General features: G+C 40.9%; 1 non-coding gene across 1 annotated transcript; it reads right to left on the reverse strand.

Moving 5' to 3' along the window:
• Positions 1-23,653: 23,653 nt before the first annotated feature.
• Positions 23,654-23,761, reverse strand: LOC130971324 (small nucleolar RNA R71). The gene has a single exon (XR_009082549.1). It is a non-coding gene; the product is annotated as a small nucleolar RNA R71 (small nucleolar RNA).
• Between the last annotated feature and the right edge of the window lie 380 nt (positions 23,762-24,141).

The following is a 24,141-nucleotide window of genomic DNA, read 5'->3' on the forward strand; positions in this document are numbered from 1 at the left end:
CACTTTTTTAACCTCTAACTATGAAGGTAAGTTAAGTGAATGAATTAATTCGAATCCTCAAGTTCCAGTCTTTCCTTGGGAAAAGTTAGAGTTATTGGATCTCGAATTAATTCTTGAAGAATTCCAATTTTCAGTCAACAATGATTTTGATAACTCAAGAGTTACCAATTAATCAACCAAAGCCAAAAGGGAATAAAATCTACTTGAATGAAAATAATTTGGATAGAGCCCAAGCATCAGTGACATATAACTCTGAAATATCTCAATTGTATTAACAAAATAAAATCAATCCAAATATGAAGAGTCATAAGTCAAATAAGCAACATCAATGATCAACAATTAAGAGAAGTCAAAATAAAAAGATATTGAACCTGATAAAAAGATGAGATAAAAATACTCCTAAGTTCTAAAAATCCTAATCCTAATCCTAAGAGAGAGGAGAGAACCTCTCTCTCTCTAAAAACTACATCTAAAAACTAAAATTGTGAGTTATGAGAGCATCATTATGAATGAATGGATTCTCCACTTTATAGCCTCTAATCTGTGTTTTCTGGGCCGCAAACTGGGTTGAAAACAGCCCAGAAATCGCTGGAGAAGAAATCTGCCACGATGTTTTTTGTCACTGCGATGCGTCCACGTAGATCACGCGTTCGCGTCGCCTAGCGGTATGGCCACTATTATATCAAATAGAAGCCCCGGACGTTAGCTTTCCAACGCAAGTGGAACCGCATCATTTGGACCTCTGTAGCTCAAGTTATGATCGTTTTAGTGCGAGAGGGTCAGACTGACAGCTTTGCAGTTCCTTCAACTTCTTGTATTCCTTCCACTTTTGCATGCTTCATTTTCATCCTCTAAGCCATTCCTGCCCTGTAATTCCTGAAATCACTTCACACACATATCAAGGCATCTAATGGTAATAAGAGAGAATTAAAATAAAAGGAAATAAAAGCCAAAGAAGCATGTTTTCAATCATAGCACAGAATCAGGAAGGAAAATATAAAACATGCAAATCATATGAATAAGTGGGTAAAGAGTTGATAAAATCCACTCAATTAAGCACAAGATAAACCATAAAAAAGTGGTTTATCAGGAATGACAATACTACCCAAACCCGCGGGCACCCACTCCGCCCCTACCCACTCGGGGCGGGTAATTACCCGCCCCACACCGGGGCGGGTCTTTAGCGGAGCGGATTCTTGGGAGGGGCGAGGCGAGGTCGTGTTTAGGTAATACCTGCCTCTACCTGCCCCGCTATATATATAATATATATAATTTTAATATATAATATGTATAATATATGTAAAATAATTAGTAAATGATTAATAATATTGTATCATGTTTAAATTTTTACTTTAATTTATGTTATGTATGTGAATATGTGATGATGGTTATATAAATTTTGAAATTTAATTTTATTTATTAAATTTTAATAATTATAGGGGCGGGACAGGTTCCCACAGGGGCGGGTTAGGGTTCAACGTTTTACTACTCGCGGGTAGGAGCGGGGCAGGTTCTATGCGATTTGTTGTGTGGCGGGGCAGGGTCAGGTAGAGCAAAAACCCGCCCCTACCTGTCCCATTGCCACCCCTAAATGGGAATGCCGTAAAAGTAATGATTAAGATGCAAATAATTAACTTTACTTAATAAAACTATTTTTATCAAATTTTTGAAAATACTTTTTTAATTCTACTTTAGATAATTAATTATTTTTCTTTAAATTTCTAAACTCAAAACAGATTTCAGTCACAAAACTTGTCATACCAACTATCTCTTAGCCACCTAATTAATTCTTAGTCACAACAATAGTTATTACTCACCTCAATACATCCACAAACCAATAGAACAAGCAAGGGATTCAATTCAACACACAACAAGTCGCAATAAGACAAATGGTGCACGAAATTGTGATCATCAATGGCGCCATCAACATGGTACGCTCAATTGCAATCTCAACTCTTTATCACAACTTCGCACAACTAACCAGCAAGTGCACTGGGTCATCCAAGTAATAAACCTTACGCGAGTAAGGGTCAATCCCACGGAGATTGTTGGTATGAAGCAAGCTATGGTCATCTTGTAAATCTCAGTCAGGCGGATTCAAATGGTTATGGAGGATTAATGACTAAAAGATGAATAAAACATAAAATAAAGATAGAGATACTTATGTAGTTCATTGGTGAGAATTTCTGATAAGCGTATGGAGATGCTTTGTCCCTTCTGTCTCTCTGCTTTTCTACTGTCTTCATCCAATCCTTCTTACTCCTTTCCATGGCAAGCTGTACGTTGGGCATCACTGTTGTCAATGGCTAGAGTCCCGTCCTCTCAGTGAAAATGTTCAACACGCTCTATCACAGCACGGCTATTCAGCTGTCGGTTCTCGATCATGTCGGAATAGAATCCAGTGATTCTTTTGCGTCTGTCACTAACGCCCCACAATCGCGAGTTTGAAGCTCGTCACAGTCATTCAATCCTTGAATCCTACTCAGAATACCACAGACAAGGTTTAGACCTTCCGGGTTCTCTTGAATGCCGCCATCAATTCTAGCTTATACCACGAAGATTCTGATTAAGGAATCCAAGAGATATCCACTCAATCGAAGGTAGAACGAAGGTGGTTGTCAGGCACACGTTCATAGGTGAGAATGATGATGAGTGTCACGGATCATCACATTCATCAAGTTGAAGAACAAGTGATATCTTAGAACAAGAATAAGCTGAATTGAATAGAAGAACAATAGTAATTGCATTAATACTCGAGGTACAGCAGAGCTCCACACCTTAATCTATGGTGTGTAGAAACTCCACCATTGAAAATACATAAGAACAAGGTCTAGGCATGGCCGAGAGGGCAGCCCCCATGATCTAAGAACTAGACGTCCAAAGATGATCCTAAGATCTAAAGTGATCAAAAGATGTCAAGTACAATAGCAAAAGGTCCTATTTGTAGAAAACTAGTAGCTTAGGGTTTACAAAGATGAGTAAATGACATAAAAATCTACTTCCGGGCCCACTTGGTGTGTGCTTGGACTGAGCATTGAAGCTTTCATGTGTAGAGACTTTTCTTGGAGTTAAACGCCAGCTTTTGTGCCAGTTTGGGCGTTTAACTCCCATTCTTGTGCCAGTTTCGGCGTTTTATGCCAGAATTCTTGAGCTGACTTGGAACGCCTGTTTGGGCCATCAAATCTCGAGAAAAGTATGGACTATTATACATTGCTGGAAAGCCCAGGATGTCTACTTTCCAACGCAATTGAGAGCGTGCCAATGGGACTTCTCTAACTCCAGAAAATTCATTTTGAGTGCAGGGAGGTCAGAATCCAACAGCATCTGCAGTCCTTTTCAGCCTCTGAATCAGATTTTTGCTCAAGTCCCTCAATTTCAGCCAGAAAATACCTGAAATCACAGAAAAACACACAAACTCATAGTAAAGACTAGAAAAGTGAATTTTAACTAAAAACTAATAAAAATATAATAAAAACTAACTAAAACATACTTAAAACATACTAAAAACAATGCCAAAAAGCGTATAAATTATCCGCTCATCACAACACCAAACTTAAATTGTTGCTTGTCCCCAAGCAAATGAAAATAAAATAAGATAAAAAGAAGAGAATATGCAATGAATTCCAAAAACATCTATGAAGATTAGTATTAATTAGATGAGCGGGGCTTTTAGCTTTTTGCCTCTGAACAGTCTTGGCATCTCACTCTATCCTTTGAAATTCAGAATGATTGGCTTCTATAGGAACTCAGAATCCAGATAGTGTTATTGATTCTCCTAGTTAAGTATGATGATTCTTGAACACAGCTAGTTTAGGATTCTTGGCCGTGGCCCAAAGCACTCTGTCTTCCAGTATTACCACCGGATACATACATGCCACAGACACATAACTGGGTGAACCTTTTCAGATTGTGACTCAGCTTTGCTAGAGTCCCCAATTAGAGGTGTCCAGGGTTCTTAAGCACACTCTTTTTGCCTTGGATCACGACTTTATTTTTACCCTTGCCTTTTGGTTTAAAGGGCCATTGGCTTTTTCTGCTTGCTTTCTCTCACTTTTTTTTTTCGAACATAATCTCTCTTTTTTTTTTGTATTCACTGCTTTTTCTTGCTTCAAGAATCATTTTTATGATTTTTCAGATCCTCAGTAACATGTCTCCTTTTTTTCATCATTCTTTCAAGAGCCAACATTCATGAACAACAAATTCAAAAGACATATGCACTGTTCAAGCATACATTCAGAAGTCAAAGTATTGCCACCACATCAAAATAATTAATCTGTTATAAAATTCAAAATTCCTGCAATTCTTCTCTTTTTTAATTAAGAACTTTTTTCATTTAAGAAAGGTGATGAATTCATAGGACATTCATAACTTTAAGGCATAGATACTAAGATACTAATGATCATAAGACACAAACATAGATAAACATAAGCATGAAAATTCGAAAAACAGAAAAATAAAGAACAAGGAGATTAAAGAACGGGTCCACCTTAGTGATGGCGGCTTGTTCTTCCTCTTGAAGATCTTATGGAGTGCTTGAGCTCCTCAATGTATCTTCCTTGCCTTTGTTGCTCCTTTCTCATGATTCTTTGATCTTCTCTAATTTCATGGAAGAGGATGGAATGTTCTTGGTGCTCCACCCTTAGTTATCCCATGTTGGAACTCAATTCTCCTAGGGAGGTGTTGATTTGCTCCCAATAGTTTTGTGGAGGAAAGTGCATCCCTTGAGGTATCTCAGGGATTTCATGATGAGGAATTTCCTCATGCTCATGTCCATGAGTGGGATCTCTTGTTTGCTCCCTCCTTTTCTTAGTGGTATCCATGAGGACTTGGTCCAACCTTTGATCAAAGTTGACCCTTTTTGAGTTTGAAAGGGACCTCGGGGATCACCTTCTTCATGGCCACAACTTCATAGAAGTGGTCTTGATGCACCCTTGAGATGATCTCTCCATCTCCCATGACTCGGAAGTGGAAGCTTTTGACTTCCCTTTCCTCTTTCTAGAGGTTTCTCCGGCCTTAGATGCCATAAATGGTTATGGAAAAACAAAAAGCAATGCTTTTACCACACCAAACTTAGAAGGTTTGCTCGTCCTCGAGCAAAAGAAGAAAGAAGAGAGTAGAAGAAGAAGAAATAGAGGAGATAGAGGTGGCTTTATTTTTCGGCCAAGGGGGAGAAGTAGTGTGTAGGTTGTGTGAAAATGAAGGAGTGAAGATGGGTTTATATAAGGGTGGAGAGAGGGGTAGGGTTCGACCATTATGGGTGGGTTTGGGAGGGAAAGTGGTTTGAATTTGAATGGTGGGATTTGATAGGTGAGGGGTTTTTGGGAAAGAGGTGTTGAGGTGATTGGTGAATGGGTGAAAAAGAGAGATAGTGGTGGGGTAGGTGGGGATCCTGTGGGGTCTACAGATCCTGAGGTGTCAAGGATAAATCATCCCTGCACCAAGTGGCGAGTAAAAATGCTCCTTCTGCCAATTCTAGCGTTAAACGCCGGGCTGGTGAACATTTCTGGTGTTTAACGCCAGCTTCTTGCCCATTCCTGGCGTTAAACGCCAGTCTGGTGCCCCTTTCTGGCGTTAAACGCCCAGAATGGTGCCAGACTGGGCGTTAAACGCCCATTTGCTGCCCTTACTGGCATTTAAACGCCAGCAAGTTTTTCCTCCAGGGTGTGCTATTTTTCTTTCTGATTTTCATTCTATTTTTGCTTTTTCAATTGATTTTGTGACTTCACATTATCATCAACCTACAGAAAACATGAAATAACAAAGGAAAATAGATAAATATAACATTGGGTTGCCTCCCAACAAGCGCTTCTTTAATGTCAGTAGCTTGACAGTGGGCTCTCATGGAGCCTCACAAATACTCAGAGCAATGTTGGAACCTCCCAACACCAAACTTAGAGTTTGAATGTGGGGGTTCAACACCAAACTTAGCAGTTGGTTGTGGCCTCCCAACACCAAACTTAGAGTTTGACTGTGGGGGCTCTGTTTGACTCTGTTTTGAGAGAAGCTCTTCATGCTTCCTCTCTATGGTAACAGAGGGATATCTTTGAGCCTTAAACACAAAGGATTCTTCATTCACTTGAATGATCAATTCTCCTTTGTCAACATCAATCACAGCCTTTGCTGTGGCTAGGAAGGGTCTGCCAAGGATGATGGATTCATCCATGCACTTCCCAGTCTCTAGGACTATGAAATCTGCAGGGATGTAATGGTCTTCAATCTTTACCAGAACATCCTCTACAAGTCCATGAGCTTGTTTTCTTGAATTGTCTGCCATCTCTAGTGAGATTCTTGCAGCTTGTACCTCAAAGATCCCTAGCTTCTCCATTACAGAGAGAGGCATGAGGTTTATGCTTGACCCTAGGTCACACAGAGCCTTCTCAAAGGTCATGGTGCCTATGGTACAAGGTATTGAGAACTTCCCAGGGTCCTGTCTCTTTTGAGGTAATCTCTGCCTAGTCAAGTCATCCAGTTCCTTGGTGAGCAAAGGGGGTTCATCCTCCCAAGTCTCATTACCAAATAACTTGTCATTTAGCTTCATGATTGCTCCAAGGTATTTAGCAACTTGCTCTTCAGTGACATCTTCGTCCTCTTCAGAGGAAGAATACTCATCAGAGCTCATGAATGGCAGAAGTAAATCCAATGGAATCTCTATGGTCTCAGTGTGAGTCTCAGATTCCCATGGTTCCTCATTAGGGAACTCATTGGAGGCCAGTGGACATCCATTGAGGTCTTTGACAAACCCCATTTTGAGGGTTCATCTTGTGCTGATTTCAGGGGTTTTATCAATGATTCCACACACTTTCTATATGAAAATACAAGATTTTGCATTCCTTTCCTAGTTTTGCCCCATGTGTGAAAACATGCTTATTTTGCACTAAAATAGATACATTTCTAATCTTCTCTTGATGCCATTCGATGCCGTGACTTGTGTGTTAAGTGGTTCCAGAATATAGGGCAGGGATGGACCGGAAGAGAGAAGGAGGATGGAAGCAAGAGAATTAAGCCTTGGAAATCTTGGCATGGGCGCGTGCGCGCACTTGGTGCGTCCGCGTGGATAGACCAACTAGAAGCCGAAGCCAAGAGTCAAGCCACGAGTCGGCTTGCGTAGCGGCTAAGCCATGATCTTCTTGGGCGCGCACGCGTACGCCACGCCTCCGCGTACATTACAAGATGCATCTGCGGCGCGCGCGCGTAACTTGCGCGTGCGTGCCGATGTTCGAATGTGGAATTTTAAGAAGCCATGTGACCTAGGCGTGGAGTTAGTTGAGAATCCCATCTTTAGGGAGTGCCTTGGCGGAAAAAGCTTAAGAAGACCAAGGGAGTAAGGGTTAAGGATTTTTAGTTCATTTGGTAGATTTTAGATATTTTGGAGGGATTAGTTAGTCACACTTTTGGAGAAGGAGAGAGAGATTCCAAGCTTCACTAGGGTTCATCTTCATCTAATTTCTGAATTTTCAATCACTTTTTGGTGAGATCCGTTACAATTCTCACTCCACTTTGTTCATGTCATAGATTTTCTTCTCCAATTTCAAGTAGTAGTTGTAATTGCTCAAGTCTCATAGATCTAGAATTCAACTTTGTAATTTTGGATTTCATCAATACTTTGAGAATTTGATTTTCATTGTTGCTCTTTGATACTTGTTGTTAGTTCCTTGTGTTGCAATACTTTTAATTCCACTTTTCTTCTCATTTTACTATGACTTTCTTTCTTGCTCATCACATGTTTGATAAAATGTCAACACTAGTTATGGAGTAGGAATATCTCACTTGGCATAGGGTTGGGCCATTAGAAGAAGTTGAATAGTTGAGTCAATTGTTGATTTGAAATTAGGGATTGCTAATTGACTTTGAGTGCACTAAAGCTAGATTCCCATAAGGTGAAGCTAGGACTTGTGACTCAAGTTGATTATGTTCATTTGACTTTCCTCTATACCTAGGGGATAACTAAATGAAGCAAGGCCTAATTGTTATCATCATTGAATAAACTATAAGGATAGAAATTCTAATGCCAACCCTAAGCCAAGTCTTTTAATGATTGATTGTTTGTTTCATATTACCTTACTAAGACCTTCAAAGAATCCCAACAACGCTTTCTAATCAATAAGATGCACACTTTGGCAATTCCAAGGGAGGACGACTCGGGAGACTTGTACTCTCGGATATAGGTTATAGGATTGTTTGGTACGAAATTTAAGTGTCGATTAGACTATACTCACGATCATATTCATCCTTGGATTCTAATTCGACATGCTAAATTTCGTTTATCAAAATGGCGCCGTTGCCGGGGAACTTGCTTAGTGTGCCACGTTATTGTTTGGAATAAGTGTACATAGTTGCATTTCATTGTAAATTGTTCAAGTGACTAACCCCTCATCGTTACCATGAATTTCATTTCCCCTTCATTGCATGACGCGTTCACAACCGAATCCGAGCTTAGTCCCTTTTGATCCGGAAATAGAACGAACTTTGTTTCATATTAGACAAGCTCGGAGGCGGCTAAAGTTTGGAAAAGGTGAAGAGGTTTTCACCACCTCAACCACCTTACTAAAAGTGAACATTGAACCGTCACTCAAAGAAGGCATTAGTCATACTCCCATCAATCTCACTAACAATTCTTCTTTTATTTTAGGTACTAATACCATGGATGCTCCGAGGAGAGTTACCATCAAGGAAGCGGGTGCACCGGATTATGTCCTTCAACCCCTTCATGTAACTCACCCCAACTTGAATGCAAACTTTGAATTGAAGACTGCTTTGATCAACCTCCTACCCAAGTTTCACGGGCTTCCCGCACAAGACCCTATTCGACATCTCAAGGACTTCCATCGCATATGCTCAACTACTAGACGGGAAGGGTCCGATGAAGTTGCTATATGGTTGTTTGCTTTCCCTTTATCTCTTGAGGACAAGGCTAAAGAATGGTTCTACACTCTCTCTAGTGAAGTCACCTCCGATTGGGACCTACTTAGAAGAGGATTCTTGGATAAATTCTTGCCCCCGGAAAAGATGGATAGGCTAAGGAAGGAAATGTCTTGTATTGTGCAAGGTGAGATGGAACCACTCTACGAGTATTGGGAACGGTTTCGCAAACTACTAGACGGATGCCCTAATCAGATGATCGACACTCAAGTATTGCTTGGATACATATGTCAAGGGATGCGAGAGCAAGATAGAACCCTCTTGGACACTTCTAGCAATGGTTCTTTGTCCAAATATAAAACCGCGGAGGAGGCATGGCAACTTATCATTGACTTAGCCGAATCCAATCAACATATGAGGCGAAGAGTCAACCGTCCAAGGACCGTGAACGAGGTATCAACTAGTAGTGAAACCACTGCTCTAACTCAATCCTTGAATGAGATGACATCCATCTTGAGGCAACTCCAATTGAACCAACAACAACCACAACAACCTCAATCATACCAACAACACCCTCCACCACCTCAACAACACAACCAACAATTGGTCCCTCAAAAAGTATGTGGCATTTGCTCTTGCTACTCACACTACACGGATGAGTGCCCAAGCCTTCAAGAAGATAACACCTTGGCGGCTACCCATAATTTCTATGACCGCCCCAATCAAGGGTACTACCAAGGTGGTAATCCTAACCAAGGGCATCCTTATCAAGGAGGAGGCTACAACCAAAGGAGTGGATACCATAATCAAAATTGGAGAGACAATCATCAACAAGGGAATAGGGACAACAACAACAATGGAGGAGGTCAAAGATGGAGCAACAACTCACAAAATTTCTCACAAAACCGACCATACAACTCACAAAATCAACCATACAACCAACAAAACCCACAAAGAAACTACCAAACATATCAACCACCACATCAAAGACCACCACCCAACCAATCACAAACTCCTCAACTCACATATGCAACCACCCCCTCCAATCAAGACGAAACACTCCGGACCATTATCCAAGGCCAAAAGGAACTACAAAACACACTTGCTTCCGGTCTCACCGGCCTCACCTCTACACTACAAGCTCTTCTAGCACGCATGGATACACCGTCAACTCCCACTCCTTAACCCCCAATTCAAAGTGTCATTCCCTCTCAACCTCAACCAAATCCAAAGGGGGACATCAATGCCATCACCCTTAGATCCGGAACACAACTAAAAGAGAAGGAAGCAAAGGACCCAAATCCTATCACAACCGCCCGAGAGGAGGAGAGGATAGATATAGAAGAGGAGACACCACAAGTCATGGTTAAGGATGAAGCCCAACCAACAAGGGAGACTACCAAGGCCAAAAGAACCTTGGAAGAAGAAATTGCCCAACCACTTCCGTTTCCAACACTTGCAAAGAAAGCTAGAAAGCGCATAGAACTCGACCCAAAAATGGTAGAAATGTTCAAGAAAGTTGAGGTAACCATCCCCCTCTTTGATGCTATACATCAAGTTCCTAGATATGCAAAATTCCTCAAAGATCTATGCATGAACAAGGATAGAATTCTTGAATTGGAAACCATCCCATTGGGGAGTTCTATTTCCGCTTTAATGGGAACATTGCCCGAGAAGTGTGATGATCCGGGCCCTTGTATGGTCACTTGCACCGTTAATGGAGTTCAATTTATAGATTGTATGTGTGACCTCGGAGCATGTGTTAGCATCATGCCGCTCTCCGTCTACCGGGTATTGAATTTGCCACCACTAAAAAGGTCGACGGCAAGATTTGTCCTAGCGGATTAAAGCATAATAACCATAGCGGGTGTTGCGGATGACGTCTTGGTGAATATCAAAGGGTTGGTGTTTCCGATTGACTTCTATGTCCTTGAAATGCCATCAAGCGAGACCGAGAGAGCATCATCTATCCTACTTGGAAGACCATTTTTGAGAACTTCTAGATTTAAGCTTGATTCTTACTCGGGGAACTACTCATTTGAAATAGATGGGAGAATTGTAAGCTTTAGCCTAGAAGAAGCAATGAAGCATCCACCGGAGAATCACTCTCTATTTCGATGTGACCCAATTGATAACATGGTTGCCGAAGTGCACTTTGCAAAGTTAGATGAGAAGTACATGGTTGAAGAAGCAAATGAAAGTTCAAGCGAACTAAACACCACACATCATACAAACCATCCGGAAACTCAAACTTCAAAGAATGACAAAAAGATGGAATTGAAGCCACTACCACCTCACTTAAGGTATTCATACCTTGATGAAGCCCAAAAGCTCCCCGTGATAATTGCACAAGAGTTAACTCCTCAACAAGAAGAAAAATTACTAGATGTATTGAGAAAGAACAAAAGGGCAATTGCGTGGAGTTTGGCAGATGATGAGCGGATAATTTGTACGCTTTTTGGCATTGTTTTTAGTATGTTTTTAGTATGATCTAGTTAGTTTTTAGTATATTTTTATTAGTTTTTAGTTAAAATTCACTTTTCTGGACTTTACTATGAGTTTGTGTGTTTTTCTGTGATTTCAGATATTTTCTGGCTGAAATTGAGGGTCCTGAGCAAAAATCTGATTCAGAGACTGAAAAGGACTGCAGATGCTGTTGGATTCTGACCTCCCTGCACTCGAAGTGGATTTTCTGGAGCTACAGAATCCCAATTGGCGCGCTCTCAACGGCATTGGAAAGTAGACATCCTGGGCTTTCCAGCAATGTATAATAGTCTATACTTTGCCCGAGATTTGATGGCCCAAACCGGCGTGGCAAATCAGCCTCAGAATTTCCAGCGTTTAACGCTGGAACTGGCATAAAACTTGGAGTTAAACGCCCAAACTGGCATGAAAGCTGGCGTTTAACTCCATAAAAGGTCTCTACACATGAAAGCTTCAATGCTCAGCCCAAGCACACACTAAGTGGGCCCGGAAGTGGATTTTTACGTCATTTACTCATTTCTGTAAACCTTAGGTTACTAGTTCACTATTAATAGGATCTTTTGACATTGTATCTGTACCTCATGACACTTTACACGTTTCTTTGTGTACTTCTTACAGCATGAGTCTCTAAACCCCATGGTTGGGGGTGAGGAGCTCTGCTGTGTCTTGATGGATTAATGCAATTACTACCGTTTCTTATCCAATCATGCTTGCTTCCGTTCTAAGATATCACTTGTTCTTAACCCGGATGAATGTGATGACCCGTGACACTCATCATATTCTCAACTATGAACGCGTGCCTGACAACCACCTCCGTTCTACTTTAGATTGAGTAGATATCTCTTGGATTCCTTAATCAGAATCTTCGTGGTATAAGCTAGAATTGATGGCGGCATTCAAGAGAATCGGGAAGGTCTAAACCTTGTCTGTGGTATTCTGAGTAGGATTCAATGATTGAATGACTGTGACAAGCTTCAAACTCCTGAGGGCGGGGCGTTAGTGACAGACGCAAAAGAATCATTGGATTCTATTCCGGCCTGATTGAGAACCGACAGATGGATAGCCGTGCCGTGACAGGGTGCGTTGAACATTTCCACTGAGAGGATGGGAGGTAGCCATTGACAACGGTGAAACCCTACATACAGCTTGCCATGGAAGGAGCCTTGCGTGTTTGATGAAGAAGACAGTAGGAAAGCAGAGATTCAAGAAGATGAAGCATCTCCAAAACCTCAACCTGTTCCACATTACTGCAAAACAAGTACTTATTTCATGTTCTTTTACTTTTCACAATCAACCCTGATAATCTTTGATATCCTGACTAAGATTTACAAGATAACCATAGCTTGCTTCAAGCCGACAATCTCCGTGGGATCGACCCTTACTCACGTAAGGTATTACTTGGACGACCCAGTGCACTTGCTGGTTAGTTGTGCGGGATTGCAAAAGTGTGATTGCAATTTCGTGCACCAAGTTTTTGGCGCCGTTGCCGGGGATTGTTCGAGTTTGGACAACTGACGGCTCATCTTGTTGCTTAGATTAGGACTGTTTTATTTTTGTTGGTTTAGAGTCTTTTATTTGAGTCTAGTTTCATATTTTAAGTTTGGTGTCAATTGCATGCTTTTGTTTTTCTTCTAATTTCCGAATTTGCATGTCTTTAGTCCCTTTTTGATCCGTTCTAAGTTTGGTGTCCTCTTTGTGTTTTTCCTTTAAAATTTTCGAAAAATTGTGTTTGATTTTCTAAAAATTTTAAGTTTGGTGTCATTTTGTTGTTTTTCTCTTTCCTCATTTCAGAAATCAAATCTTTTTCATAAAAATTTTTCAATCATATCTTTCTAATTGCTAATCTCAATATCTTTTTAATTAACTAATTGATTCAGTTTTCAATTTGCTGTGATCTTATTTTCTTTTAATTTTCGAATTTTTATTTTATTTTCCTTTTGTTTTATTTTATTTTATTTTTTTTTTCAATTAAATCAAAAAAAAAAAATTTTTTTATCTACTTGCAATCCATATCATTCCCTTTATCCATCATGGACCTAAGGGGGATTGATCAGTCCAGAAGGACTCTGGGGTCATATGCTAACCCCATTACAGCTGCATATGGGAGTAGCATCTGTACACCTCCCATCAAGGCAAGCAGCTTTGAGCTAAACCCTCAACTCATTATCATAGTGCAGCAAAATTGCCAGTATTCCGGCCTTCCTCAGGAAGAGCCTACTGAGTTTCTGGCACAGTTCTTACAAATTGCTGACACAGTACATGATAAAGAGGTGGATCAGGATGTCTACAGACTATTACTGTTTCCATTTGCTGTAAAAGATCAAGCTAAGAGGTGGTTGAATAACCAACCTACAGCAAGCATAAAGACATGGAAACAGTTATCAGACAAATTCCTGAATCACTTTTACCCTCCAAAGAGGATGACACAGCTAAGGCTGGACATCCAAGGCTTTAAACAAGAGGATAATGAATCCCTTTATAATGCCTGGGAGAAGTATAGAGGTATGCTAAGAAAATGCCCCTCTGAAATGTTTTCAGAGTGGGTACAGTTAGACATCTTCTACTATGGGCTTACAGAAAAAGCTCAGATGTCTTTAGACCACTCAGCTGGTGGATCTATACACATGAGGAAGACAATTGAAGAGGCTCAAGAGCTTATAGACACTCTTGCTAGAAACCAATATTTGTACTCTAGCAATGAGTTCTCTCCAGAAGAGGAAGTCATGACAGTAGTCACTGACCCTAATCCTCAAGAACAGATGATTGAGCTTAATCAACAATTGCTCCTGATGACAGAACAGTTAGCAGAATTTAAAGAGATGCTCCATGAAACTAAAGTTGCTAACAAGAACAAAGAATTACAGTTGAATCAAGCAAAACAGCAAATATCTAAACAGATAACAGAGGAATGTCAAGCAGTTCAACTGAGGAGTGGGAAGACACTGGATAACACTGCCCAAAAGAGCAAAAGATCAAATAAGGAACAATCGACAGAGGATAACCAACCCACTGTTCAAAATCCCTCTGAGGACAGTAAGAGCCCAGAGAGGAATGCTAGTGGCGTTCAAACGCCAGAAAGGGAGGGAAAGCTGGCATTAAACGCCCATTTTCCACCCAATCCTGGCGTTCAGACGCCAAGGGGAGATCAGACACCTGAGAGTGCTGACAGTAATCCCTCTAACAAGGCTTCTTCAACCACTTCTGTAAGGAATAAACCTGCAGCATCTAAGGTTGAAGAATATCAAGCCAAGATGCCTTATCCTCAGAAACTCCGCAAAGCGGAACAGGATAAGCAATTTGCCCGCTTTGCAGACTATCTAAGGACTCTTGAAATAAAGATTCCGTTTGCAGAGGCACTTGAGCAAATACCTTCTTATGCTAAGTTCATGAAAGAGATCTTAAGTCATAAGAAGGATTGGAGAGAAACTGAAAAAATATTTCTCACTGAAGAATGCAGTGCAGTTATCCTGAAAAGCTTACCAGAAAAGCTTCAAGATCCAGGAAGCTTTATGATACCATGCACATTAGAAGGTGCTTGCACCAAGACAGCCCTATGTGATCTTGGAGCAAGCATCAATCTAATACCTGCATCCACTATCAGAAAGCTTGGGTTGACTGAAGAAGTCAAACCATCCCGGATATGCCTCCAACTTGCTGATGGCTCCATTAAATATCCATCAGGCATAATAGAGGACATGATTGTCAAGGTTGGGCCATTCGCCTTTCCAACTGACTTTGTGGTGCTGGAAATGGAGGAGCACAAGAGTGCAACTCTCATTCTAGGAAGACCTTTCCTAGCAACTGGACGAACTCTCATTGATGTGCAAAAAGGGGAAGTAACCCTGAGAGTCAATGAGGATGAGTTCAAGTTGAATGCTGTAAAAGCTATGCAGCATCCAGACACACCAAATGACTGCATGGGCGCTGACATTATTGACTCTCTGGTAGAAGAGATCAATATGACTGAAAGCCTAGAATCAGAGCTTGAGGACATCTTCAAAGATGCTCAACCTGATCAAGAAGAACCAGAGGAAACAAAGGAATTTTCGAAAATTCCTCAGGAGGAGGATAAGCCTCCCAAACCTGAACTCAAACCACTACCACCATCCCTGAAGTATGCATTTCTGGGAAAGGGTGACACTTTTCCAGTGATTATAAGCTCTGCTTTAAATCCACAGGAAGAGGAAGCATTGATTCAAGTGCTAAGGACACACAAGACAGCTCTTGGGTGGTCCATAAGTGATCTTAAGGGCATTAGCCCAGCTAGATGCATGCACAAGATCCTGTTGGAGGATAATGCCAAACTAGTGGTCCAACCACAGAGGAGGCTAAATCCAGCCATGAAGGAGGTGGTGCAGAAAGAGGTCACTAAATTACTAGAGGCTGGGATTATTTATCCTATTTCTGATAGCCCCTGGGTGAGCCCTGTCCAAGTTGTCCCCAAAAAGGGAGGCATGACAGTGGTTCATAATGAAAAAAATGAACTGGTTCCTACAAGAACAGTCACAGGGTGGCGTATGTGTATTGACTACAGAAGGCTCAATACAGCCACCAGAAAGGATCATTTTCCTTTACCATTCATAGACCAAATGCTAGAAAGACTAGATGGTCATGATTATTACTGCTTTTTGGATGGCTATTCAGGTTACAACCAAATTGCAGTAGATCCTCAGGACCAAGAGAAAACAGCATTTACTTGCCCTTCTGGCGTGTTTGCCTACAGAAGGATGCCTTTTGGTCTGTGTAATGCTGCTGCAACCTTTCAGAGATGCATGCTATCTATCTTCTCTGATATGGTGGAGAAATTCCTGGAAGTCTTCATGGATGACTTCTCAGTATATGGAGACTCATTCAGCTCCTGTCTTAATCACCTAGCACTTGTCCTGAAAAGGTGCCAAGAGACTAACCTGGTTTTAAACTGGGAGAAATGTCACTTTATGGTGACTGAAGGAATTGTCCTTGGGCACAAAATTTCAAGCAGGGGAATAGAGGTGGATAAGGCAAAGGTAGAGGTAATTGAAAAATTACCACCACCTGCCAATGTTAAGGCAATCAGAAGCTTTCTGGGGCATGCAGGATTCTACAGAAGGTTCATAAGGGATTTTTCGAAAATTGCAAAACCTTTGAGTAACCTGCTAGCTGCTGACACGCCATTTGTGTTTGACACACAGTGTCAGCAGGCGTTTGAGACCCTGAAAGCTAAGCTGGTCACAGCACCAGTCATCTCTGCACCAGATTGGGCATTACCATTTGAATTAATGTGTGATGCCAGTGACCATGCCATTGGTGCAGTGTTGGGACAGAGGCATAACAAGCTTCTGCATGTCATTTATTATGCTAGCCGTGTTCTAAATGATGCACAGAAGAATTACACAACCACAGAAAAAGAATTACTTGCAGTGGTTTATGCCATTGACAAGTTTAGATCTTATCTAGTGGGATCCAAAGTGATTGTGTACACTAACCATGCTGCTCTTAAATACTTACTCACAAAGCAGGATTCAAAACCCAGGCTAATAAGATGGGTGTTGCTTCTGCAAGAGTTTGATATAGAAATAAGAGACAGAAAAGGGACAGAGAACCAGGTAGCTGATCATCTGTCCCGAATAGAACCAGTAGCTGGGGCGTCCCTCCCTTCTACTGAGATCTCTGAGACTTTCCCAGATGAGCAACTCTTTGCCATTCAGGAAGCTCCATGGTTTGCAGATATTGCAAACTATAAAGCTGTGAGGTTCATACCCCAGGAGTACAGCAGAGTGCAAAGAAAGGAATTAATTTCAGATGCCAAGTACTACCTATGGGATGAGCCATATCTCTTTAAGAGATGTGCAGACGGAATGATCCGCAGATGTGTACCCAGAGAAGAAGCACAAAGGATCCTATGGCATTGCCATGGATCACAGTATGGAGGACATTTTGGAAGTGAGCGAACAGCCACTAAAGTCCTCCAATGTGGCTTTTACTGGCCTACTCTCTATAAAGATTCCCGAGAGTTTGTGCGTAACTGTGACAGTTGCCAAAGAGCTGGTAACTTGCCTCACGGATATGCCATGCCTCAACAAGGGATATTAGAGATAGAATTGTTTGATGTATGGGGAATTGACTTCATGGGTCCATTCCCACCATCATACTCAAACACTTACATTCTGGTGGCAGTGGACTATGTATCTAAGTGGGTAGAAGCAATTGCTACACCCACTAATGATACCAAGACCGTGCTGAAATTCCTCCAGAAACACATCTTCAGCAGGTTTGGTGTTCCCAGAGTACTAATCAGTGACGGGGGCACTCATTTCTGCAATAGACAGCTATACTCTGCTATGGTCAGATATGGAATTAGCCACAAAGTGGCAACTCCGTATCATCCACAGACAAATGGGCAAGCTGAAGTCTCTAACAGAGAGCTAAAAAGAATCCTAGAACGGACTGTGATAGCCCGGAGAAAGGATTGGGCAAAGAGCTTGGATGCTGCTCTATGGGCATACAGAACAGCATTCAAGACTCCTATAGGAACCTCTCCATACCAACTGGTGTATGGGAAGGCCTGTCATCTACCCGTGGAACTGGAACATAAAGCCTACTGGGCAACCAGATTCCTAAACATGGATGCTCAGTTGGCTGGTGAAAAAAGATTACTCCAGCTAAATGAGCTAGAGGAGTTCAGACTCAATGCCTTTGAAAATGCAAAAATTTATAAGGAAAAGGCAAAGAAATGGCATGACAAGAAGTTGTCATCCAGAGTCTTTGAGCCAGGACAAAAAGTTCTGCTCTTCAACTCTGGGCTCAGATTGTTTCCAGGGAAACTTAAATCCCGGTGGAGGGGTCCGTATGTGATTACAGGGGTGTCACCATATGGATATGTTGAGCTTCAAGATATTGATTCTGACAAAAAGTTCATTGTTAATGGACAGAGAATCAAGCATTATCTTGAAAGCAATTTTGAGCAGGAATGCTCAAAATTGAGACTTGAGTGATTCTCAGTAAAGGTCCAGCTAAAGACAGTAAAGAAGCGCTTGCTGGGAGGCAACCCAGTCATTATGAGGTTATATGATTTGTTTTTACAGAGACAAGTATCAAAAATGAAGGAATTCACAGAGTTATAGAAGGATTCAGCTCAAAAAGCAGAGAAAAAGAGCTTACTGGCGAAAAAACGCTAGTAAGGGGCATTTTGGGCGTTAAACGCCAGAATGGGCACCATTCTGGGCGTTTAACGCCAGGAATGGTGCCATTTTGGGCGTTAAACGCCAGAATGGGCACCATTCTGGGCGTTTAACGCCAGGTGTGCAGCATCCTGGGCGTTTAGCAAAACGCCCAGTGACAAAGGGGAATCTGGCATTTAACGCCAGCCAGGGCACCTGGCTGGGCGTTAAACGCCCACATTGGGCATCAAATGGGCGTTAAACGCCAGAATGGATGCCATTCTGGGCGTTTAACGCCAGAAAGGTGGGGGGGACCCAGATTTTGTTTTTCAATCAAATTTTTTTCAAACTTTCCTTTTCTTACCCATACTTTTCTACATAAACCCATCTCAACCTTTCATCATTCACTTTAAAATCCTCACAAATCAAAATCATTCTTCAAATCCCTCTCAAATCAATCCCAAATCTTATTCAAAAACTCACCCTTTTCTCAAATTCTCTCCATATCTTCTCAAATCTCTTTTCAATTTTTTTCGAAATCTCCTTCCCCCCCTATAAAAACACGTTCGGCCTCACCATTCCCCCACACCATTCGAATTTGCTCTTCTCCTCTCTCTCCTCCTTCCTTTCTTTTACTTGAGGACAAGCAAACCTCTAAGTTTGGTGTGCTTTTCCGTGATCACTAAAGCCAAGATTCATCAAAATCATGGCTCCTAAGGGAAAATAAACCAATTTAAGAGGAAAGAAAGAGAATAATCCAAAGAATCTTTGGAATCAAGAGAAGTTCTTAACCAAAGAACATGAAGACCATTATCACAAAATAATGGGTCTGAGGTCAGTGATCCCAGAAGTGAAGTTTGATCTGAAAGAAGATGAATATCCGGGGATCCAAGAGCAAATTCGAAACAGAGGATGGGAAGTTCTAACCAATCCTGAAATAAAGGTTGGAAGGAATATGGTTCAGGAATTCTACTCAAATATGTGGCTAACAGATAAGCAGAGAATGACTGGAACTGCTTACCATACCTACAGAACCATGGTCAGAGGGAAAGTTATGTACTTCCATCTGGACAAAATAAGAGAAATCTTCAAATTACCTCAACTGCAAGATGATCCTGAATCCTTTAATAGGAGAATGGTGAGAGCAGATAAAGGGTTGGATCAAGTTCTAGAGGACATATGCCTCCCTGGAACTAAGTGGATAACCAATTCTAAGGGTGTCCCAAACCAACTCAAGAGGGGAGACCTCAAACCAATTGCAAGAGGTTGGCTAGACTTTATTGGGCGTTCCATACTGCCTACTAGTGATGAGCGGATAATTTATACACTTTTTGGCATTGTTTTTAGTATGTTTTTGGTAGTTTTAGTTGAGTTTTTAGTATATTTTTATTAGTTTTTAGTTAAAATTCACTTTTCTGGACTTTACTATGAGTTTGTGTGTTTTTCTGTGATTTCAGGTATTTTCTGGCTGAAATTGAAGGTTCTGAGCAAAAATCTGATTCAGAGACTGAAAAGGACTGCAGATGCTGTTGGATTCTGACCTCCCTACACTCGAAGTGGATTTTCTGGAGCTACAGAAGCCCAATTGGCGCGCTCTCAACGGCGTTGGAAAGTAGACATCCTGGGCTTTCCAGCAATATATGATAGTCCAAACTTTGCCCAAGATTTGATGGCCCAAACCGGCGTTCAAAGTCACCTCAAGAAATCCCAGCGTTAAACGCTGGAACTGGCACCCAAATGGGAGTTAAACGCCCAAACTGGCATGAAAGCTGGCGTTTAACTCCAAGAAGAGTCTCTACACGAAATTGCTTCATTGCTCAGCCCAAGCACACACCAAGTGGGCCCGGAAGTGGATTTTTATGTCATTTACTCATTTCTGTAAACCTTAGGCTACTAGTTTTCTATAAGTAGGACCTTTTACTATTGTATTAGAGGACTTTGGTAGCTATCTTCGTTTTATGCTATCTTAGATCATTGGGAGGCTGGCTATTCGGCCATGCCTAGACCTTATACTTATGTATTTTCAACGGTGGAGTTTCTACACACCATAGATTAAGGTGTGGAGCTCTGCTGTACCTCGAGTATTAATGCAATTACTATTGTTCTTCTATTCAATTCCGCTTGTTCTTTGTCCAAGATTTCACTTGTTCTTCAACTTGATGAATGTGATGATCCGTGACACTCATCATCATTCTCACTCATGAACAAAGTGACTGACAACCACTCTTGTTCTACAAGCATACGAGGCTCTAGTGAATATCTCTTGGATTCCTGATAACACGATGCATGGTTGATCGCCTGACAACCGAGTGCTCGCCTGACAAACGAGCCAGCCATTCCGTGAGATCAGAGTCTTCGTGGTATAGGCGAGAACTGATGGCGGCATTCAAGAGAATCCGGAAGGTCTAACCTTGTCTGTGGTATTCTGAGTAGGATTCAATGATTGAATGACTGTGACGTGCTTCAAACTCCTGAGGGCGGGGCGTTAGTGACAGACGCAAAAGAATCACTGGATTCTATTCCGGCCTGATTGAGAACCGACAGATGGATAGCCGTGCCGTGACAGGGTGCGTTGAACATTTCCAATGAGAGGATGGGAGGTAGCCACTGACAACGGTGAAACCCTTGCATAAGCTTGCCATGGAAAGGAGTAAGAAGGATTGGATGAAGACAGTAGGAAAGCAGAGAGACAGAAGGGAAGGCATCTTCATGCGCTTATCTGAAGTTCCTACCAGTGAATTACATGAGTATCTCTATCTTTATCTTTTATGTTATTTTCGTTCATCATCATAAATTTGAGTTTGCCTGACTAAGATTTACAAGATGACCATAGCTTGCTTCATAGCAACAATCTCCGTGGGATCGACCCTTACTCACGTAAGGTATTACTTGGACGATCCAGTGCACTTGCTGGTTAGTTGTGTGAAGTTGTGTAGTGATCACAATTTTGCGCACCAAGTTTTTGGCGCCGTTGCCGGGGATTGTTCAAGTTTTGAGCAAGCTTTTGGTAACAATGCCTGGGATTGTTCAGTTTGGACAACTGAAGGTTCATCTTGTTGCTTAGATTAGGTATTTTTTTTTCGAAATTCTTGAAGATGAATTCTAGAGTTTCATGATGATTTGTTGAAATCTGGCTGGCTGAGAAGCCATGTCTAATTTCATTGGACCGAGGTTTCAACTTATCATCACAAGAGCTTGTTGATTTCTATCAATCTTGCGTTTGGAGCAGTGATCTGCTAAGGCTTGGCTGGCCTTCGGCCATGTCTAGTGTTTTGGACCGAAGCTTTCTTTGAAAGCTTGGCTGGCTGTGAAGCCATGTCTAATTCCTGGACCGGAGTCTTAGACTAGCATTGCACTGATTCCTGGAATTCTCATTAAGAATTTTGATATCTTTTTCCACTTAATTTTCGAAAAAACACAAAAAAAAAATTTTACAAAATCATAAAAACAAAAAAAATTTTTTATGTTTCTTGCTTAAGTCTAGTGTCTCATCTTAAGTTTGGCGTCAATTGCATGCATTCATTCATGTGTCTTAAGGATCTTCAAGTAATTCTTGATGATTTCTTACTCTGATCTTTGAATTCTTTTGGCTTGAGTGTTTATGTGTCTCATATAGTGTCAGTAGTATACAAACTGCTAAGTTTGGTGTCTTGCATGCATTGTTATTTGATTCTTGTTGCATTTTGATTATTAAAAAAAATCCAAAAATATTTTTAATTTGTGTCTTTTCAAGTCAATAATACAAAGAATTGAAGATTCAGAACATGCTGCAGAGAAATTATACAGAAAAAGCTGAGCATTCAAAAATGCCCAGTGAAGAAGACAGACTGGCGTTTAAACGCCAGCCAGGGTACCTGGTTGGGCGTTTAACGCCCAAAAAGGGTGCATTTTGGGCGTTAAACGCCAGAATGGATACCATTCTGGGCGTTTAACGCCAGGATGGCAAAGGGGGAAGATTTTGTTTTCAAATCAATTTTTTTTTCAAGTTTTCAAAGTTTTTCTAAATCAAATCTTTTTCAAATCATATCTTTTCAATCAAATGTTTTCAAAATCAATTTCTTTCCTTTTTCAAAGATACTTACTAACAATTAATGATTTGATTGAACATCTCAAGTATGTTGCCTTTTCTGTTGAGGAAGGTTTAATGTTTGATTCATATCTTTTCTTGTTAGACAAGTCATTGATTTTCAAAATCAAATCTTTTAAAACATTGTTTTCAAAACATATCTTTTAAAATTGTTTTTAAATCAAATCTTTTCAATCATATCTCTTTAATCATATCTTTTTCAAAATCAGTCTTCAATCAAATCTTTGTAACTTCTAATTTCAAAATCTTTTTTTTAAAATCACTTGATTTCTTATCCACTTTCAATTTTCGAAAATTATCAATCAATTTTCAAAATATTTTTGACATCTTTTTAATTAATTTTCGAAAATCCTCTTCCCTCCTTCTCACATCCTTCTATTTATGGAGTACTACTCCTTCTTAATGCACAATTCGAACTCTATCTAATCAAGTTCGAATTCTTCTACCTCCTTCTTCTATTTTTCGTTTCCTCTGACACCTCGAGGAATCTCTATACTGTGACATAGAGGATTCCACATTTTCTTGTTCTCTTCTCTTTCATATGAGCAGGAGCAGAGACAAAGGCATTCTTGTTGAAGCTGACCCTGAACCTGAAAGGACCTTGAAGAGAAAGCTAAGAGAAGCCAAAGCACAACTCTCTTTAGAGGACCTGACCGAATTCTTCAAAGAAGAAGAACACATGGCAGCCGAAAACAACAACAATGCCAACAATGCAAGGAAGGTGCTGGGTGACTTTACTGCACCTACTCCCGACTTCTATGGGAGAAGCATCTCTATCCCTGCCATTGGAGCAAACAACTTTGAGCTTAAGCCTCAATTAGTTTCTCTAATGCAACAGAATTGCAAGTTCCATGGACTTCCAATGGAAGATCCTCATCAGTTTTTAGCTGAATTCTTGCAAATCTGTGACACAGTCAAGACTAATGGGGTAGACCCTGAGGTCTACAGACTAATGCTATTCCCTTTTGCTGTAAGAGACAGAGCTAGAATATGGTTGGATTCACAACCTAAAGATAGCCTGGACTCTTGGGAAAAGCTAGTCAATGCCTTCTTGGCAAAGTTCTTTCCACCTCAAAAATGGAGTAAGCTTAGAGTGGAAGTCCAAACCTTCAGACAGAAGGATGGAGAATCCCTCTATGAAGCTTGGGAAAGATACAAACAATTAATCAGAAAATGTCCCTCAGACATGCTTTCTGAATGGAGCATCATAGGTATTTTCTATGATGGTCTCTCTGAACTATCCAAGATGTCTTTGGATAGCTCTGCTGGAGGATCTCTTCATCTGAAGAAGACGCCTACAGAAGCTCAAGAACTAATTGAAATGGTTGCAAATAACCAATTCATGTACACTTCTGAAAGGAATCCTGTGAACAATGGGACGAGTCAGAAGAAAGGAGTTCTTGAGATTGATACTCTGAATGCCATACTGGCTCAGAATAAGATATTGACTCAACAAGTCAATTTGATTTCTCAAAGTCTGTCTGGAATGCAAAATGCACCTGGCAGTATTAAGGATGCTTCATCTGAGGAAGAAGCCTATGATCCTGAGAACCCTTCAATGGAAGAGGTGAA

The sequence above is a fragment of the Arachis stenosperma genome, chromosome 3 (assembly GCF_014773155.1).
Source record: "Arachis stenosperma cultivar V10309 chromosome 3, arast.V10309.gnm1.PFL2, whole genome shotgun sequence".
NCBI classification, from domain to species: domain Eukaryota; kingdom Viridiplantae; phylum Streptophyta; class Magnoliopsida; order Fabales; family Fabaceae; genus Arachis; species Arachis stenosperma.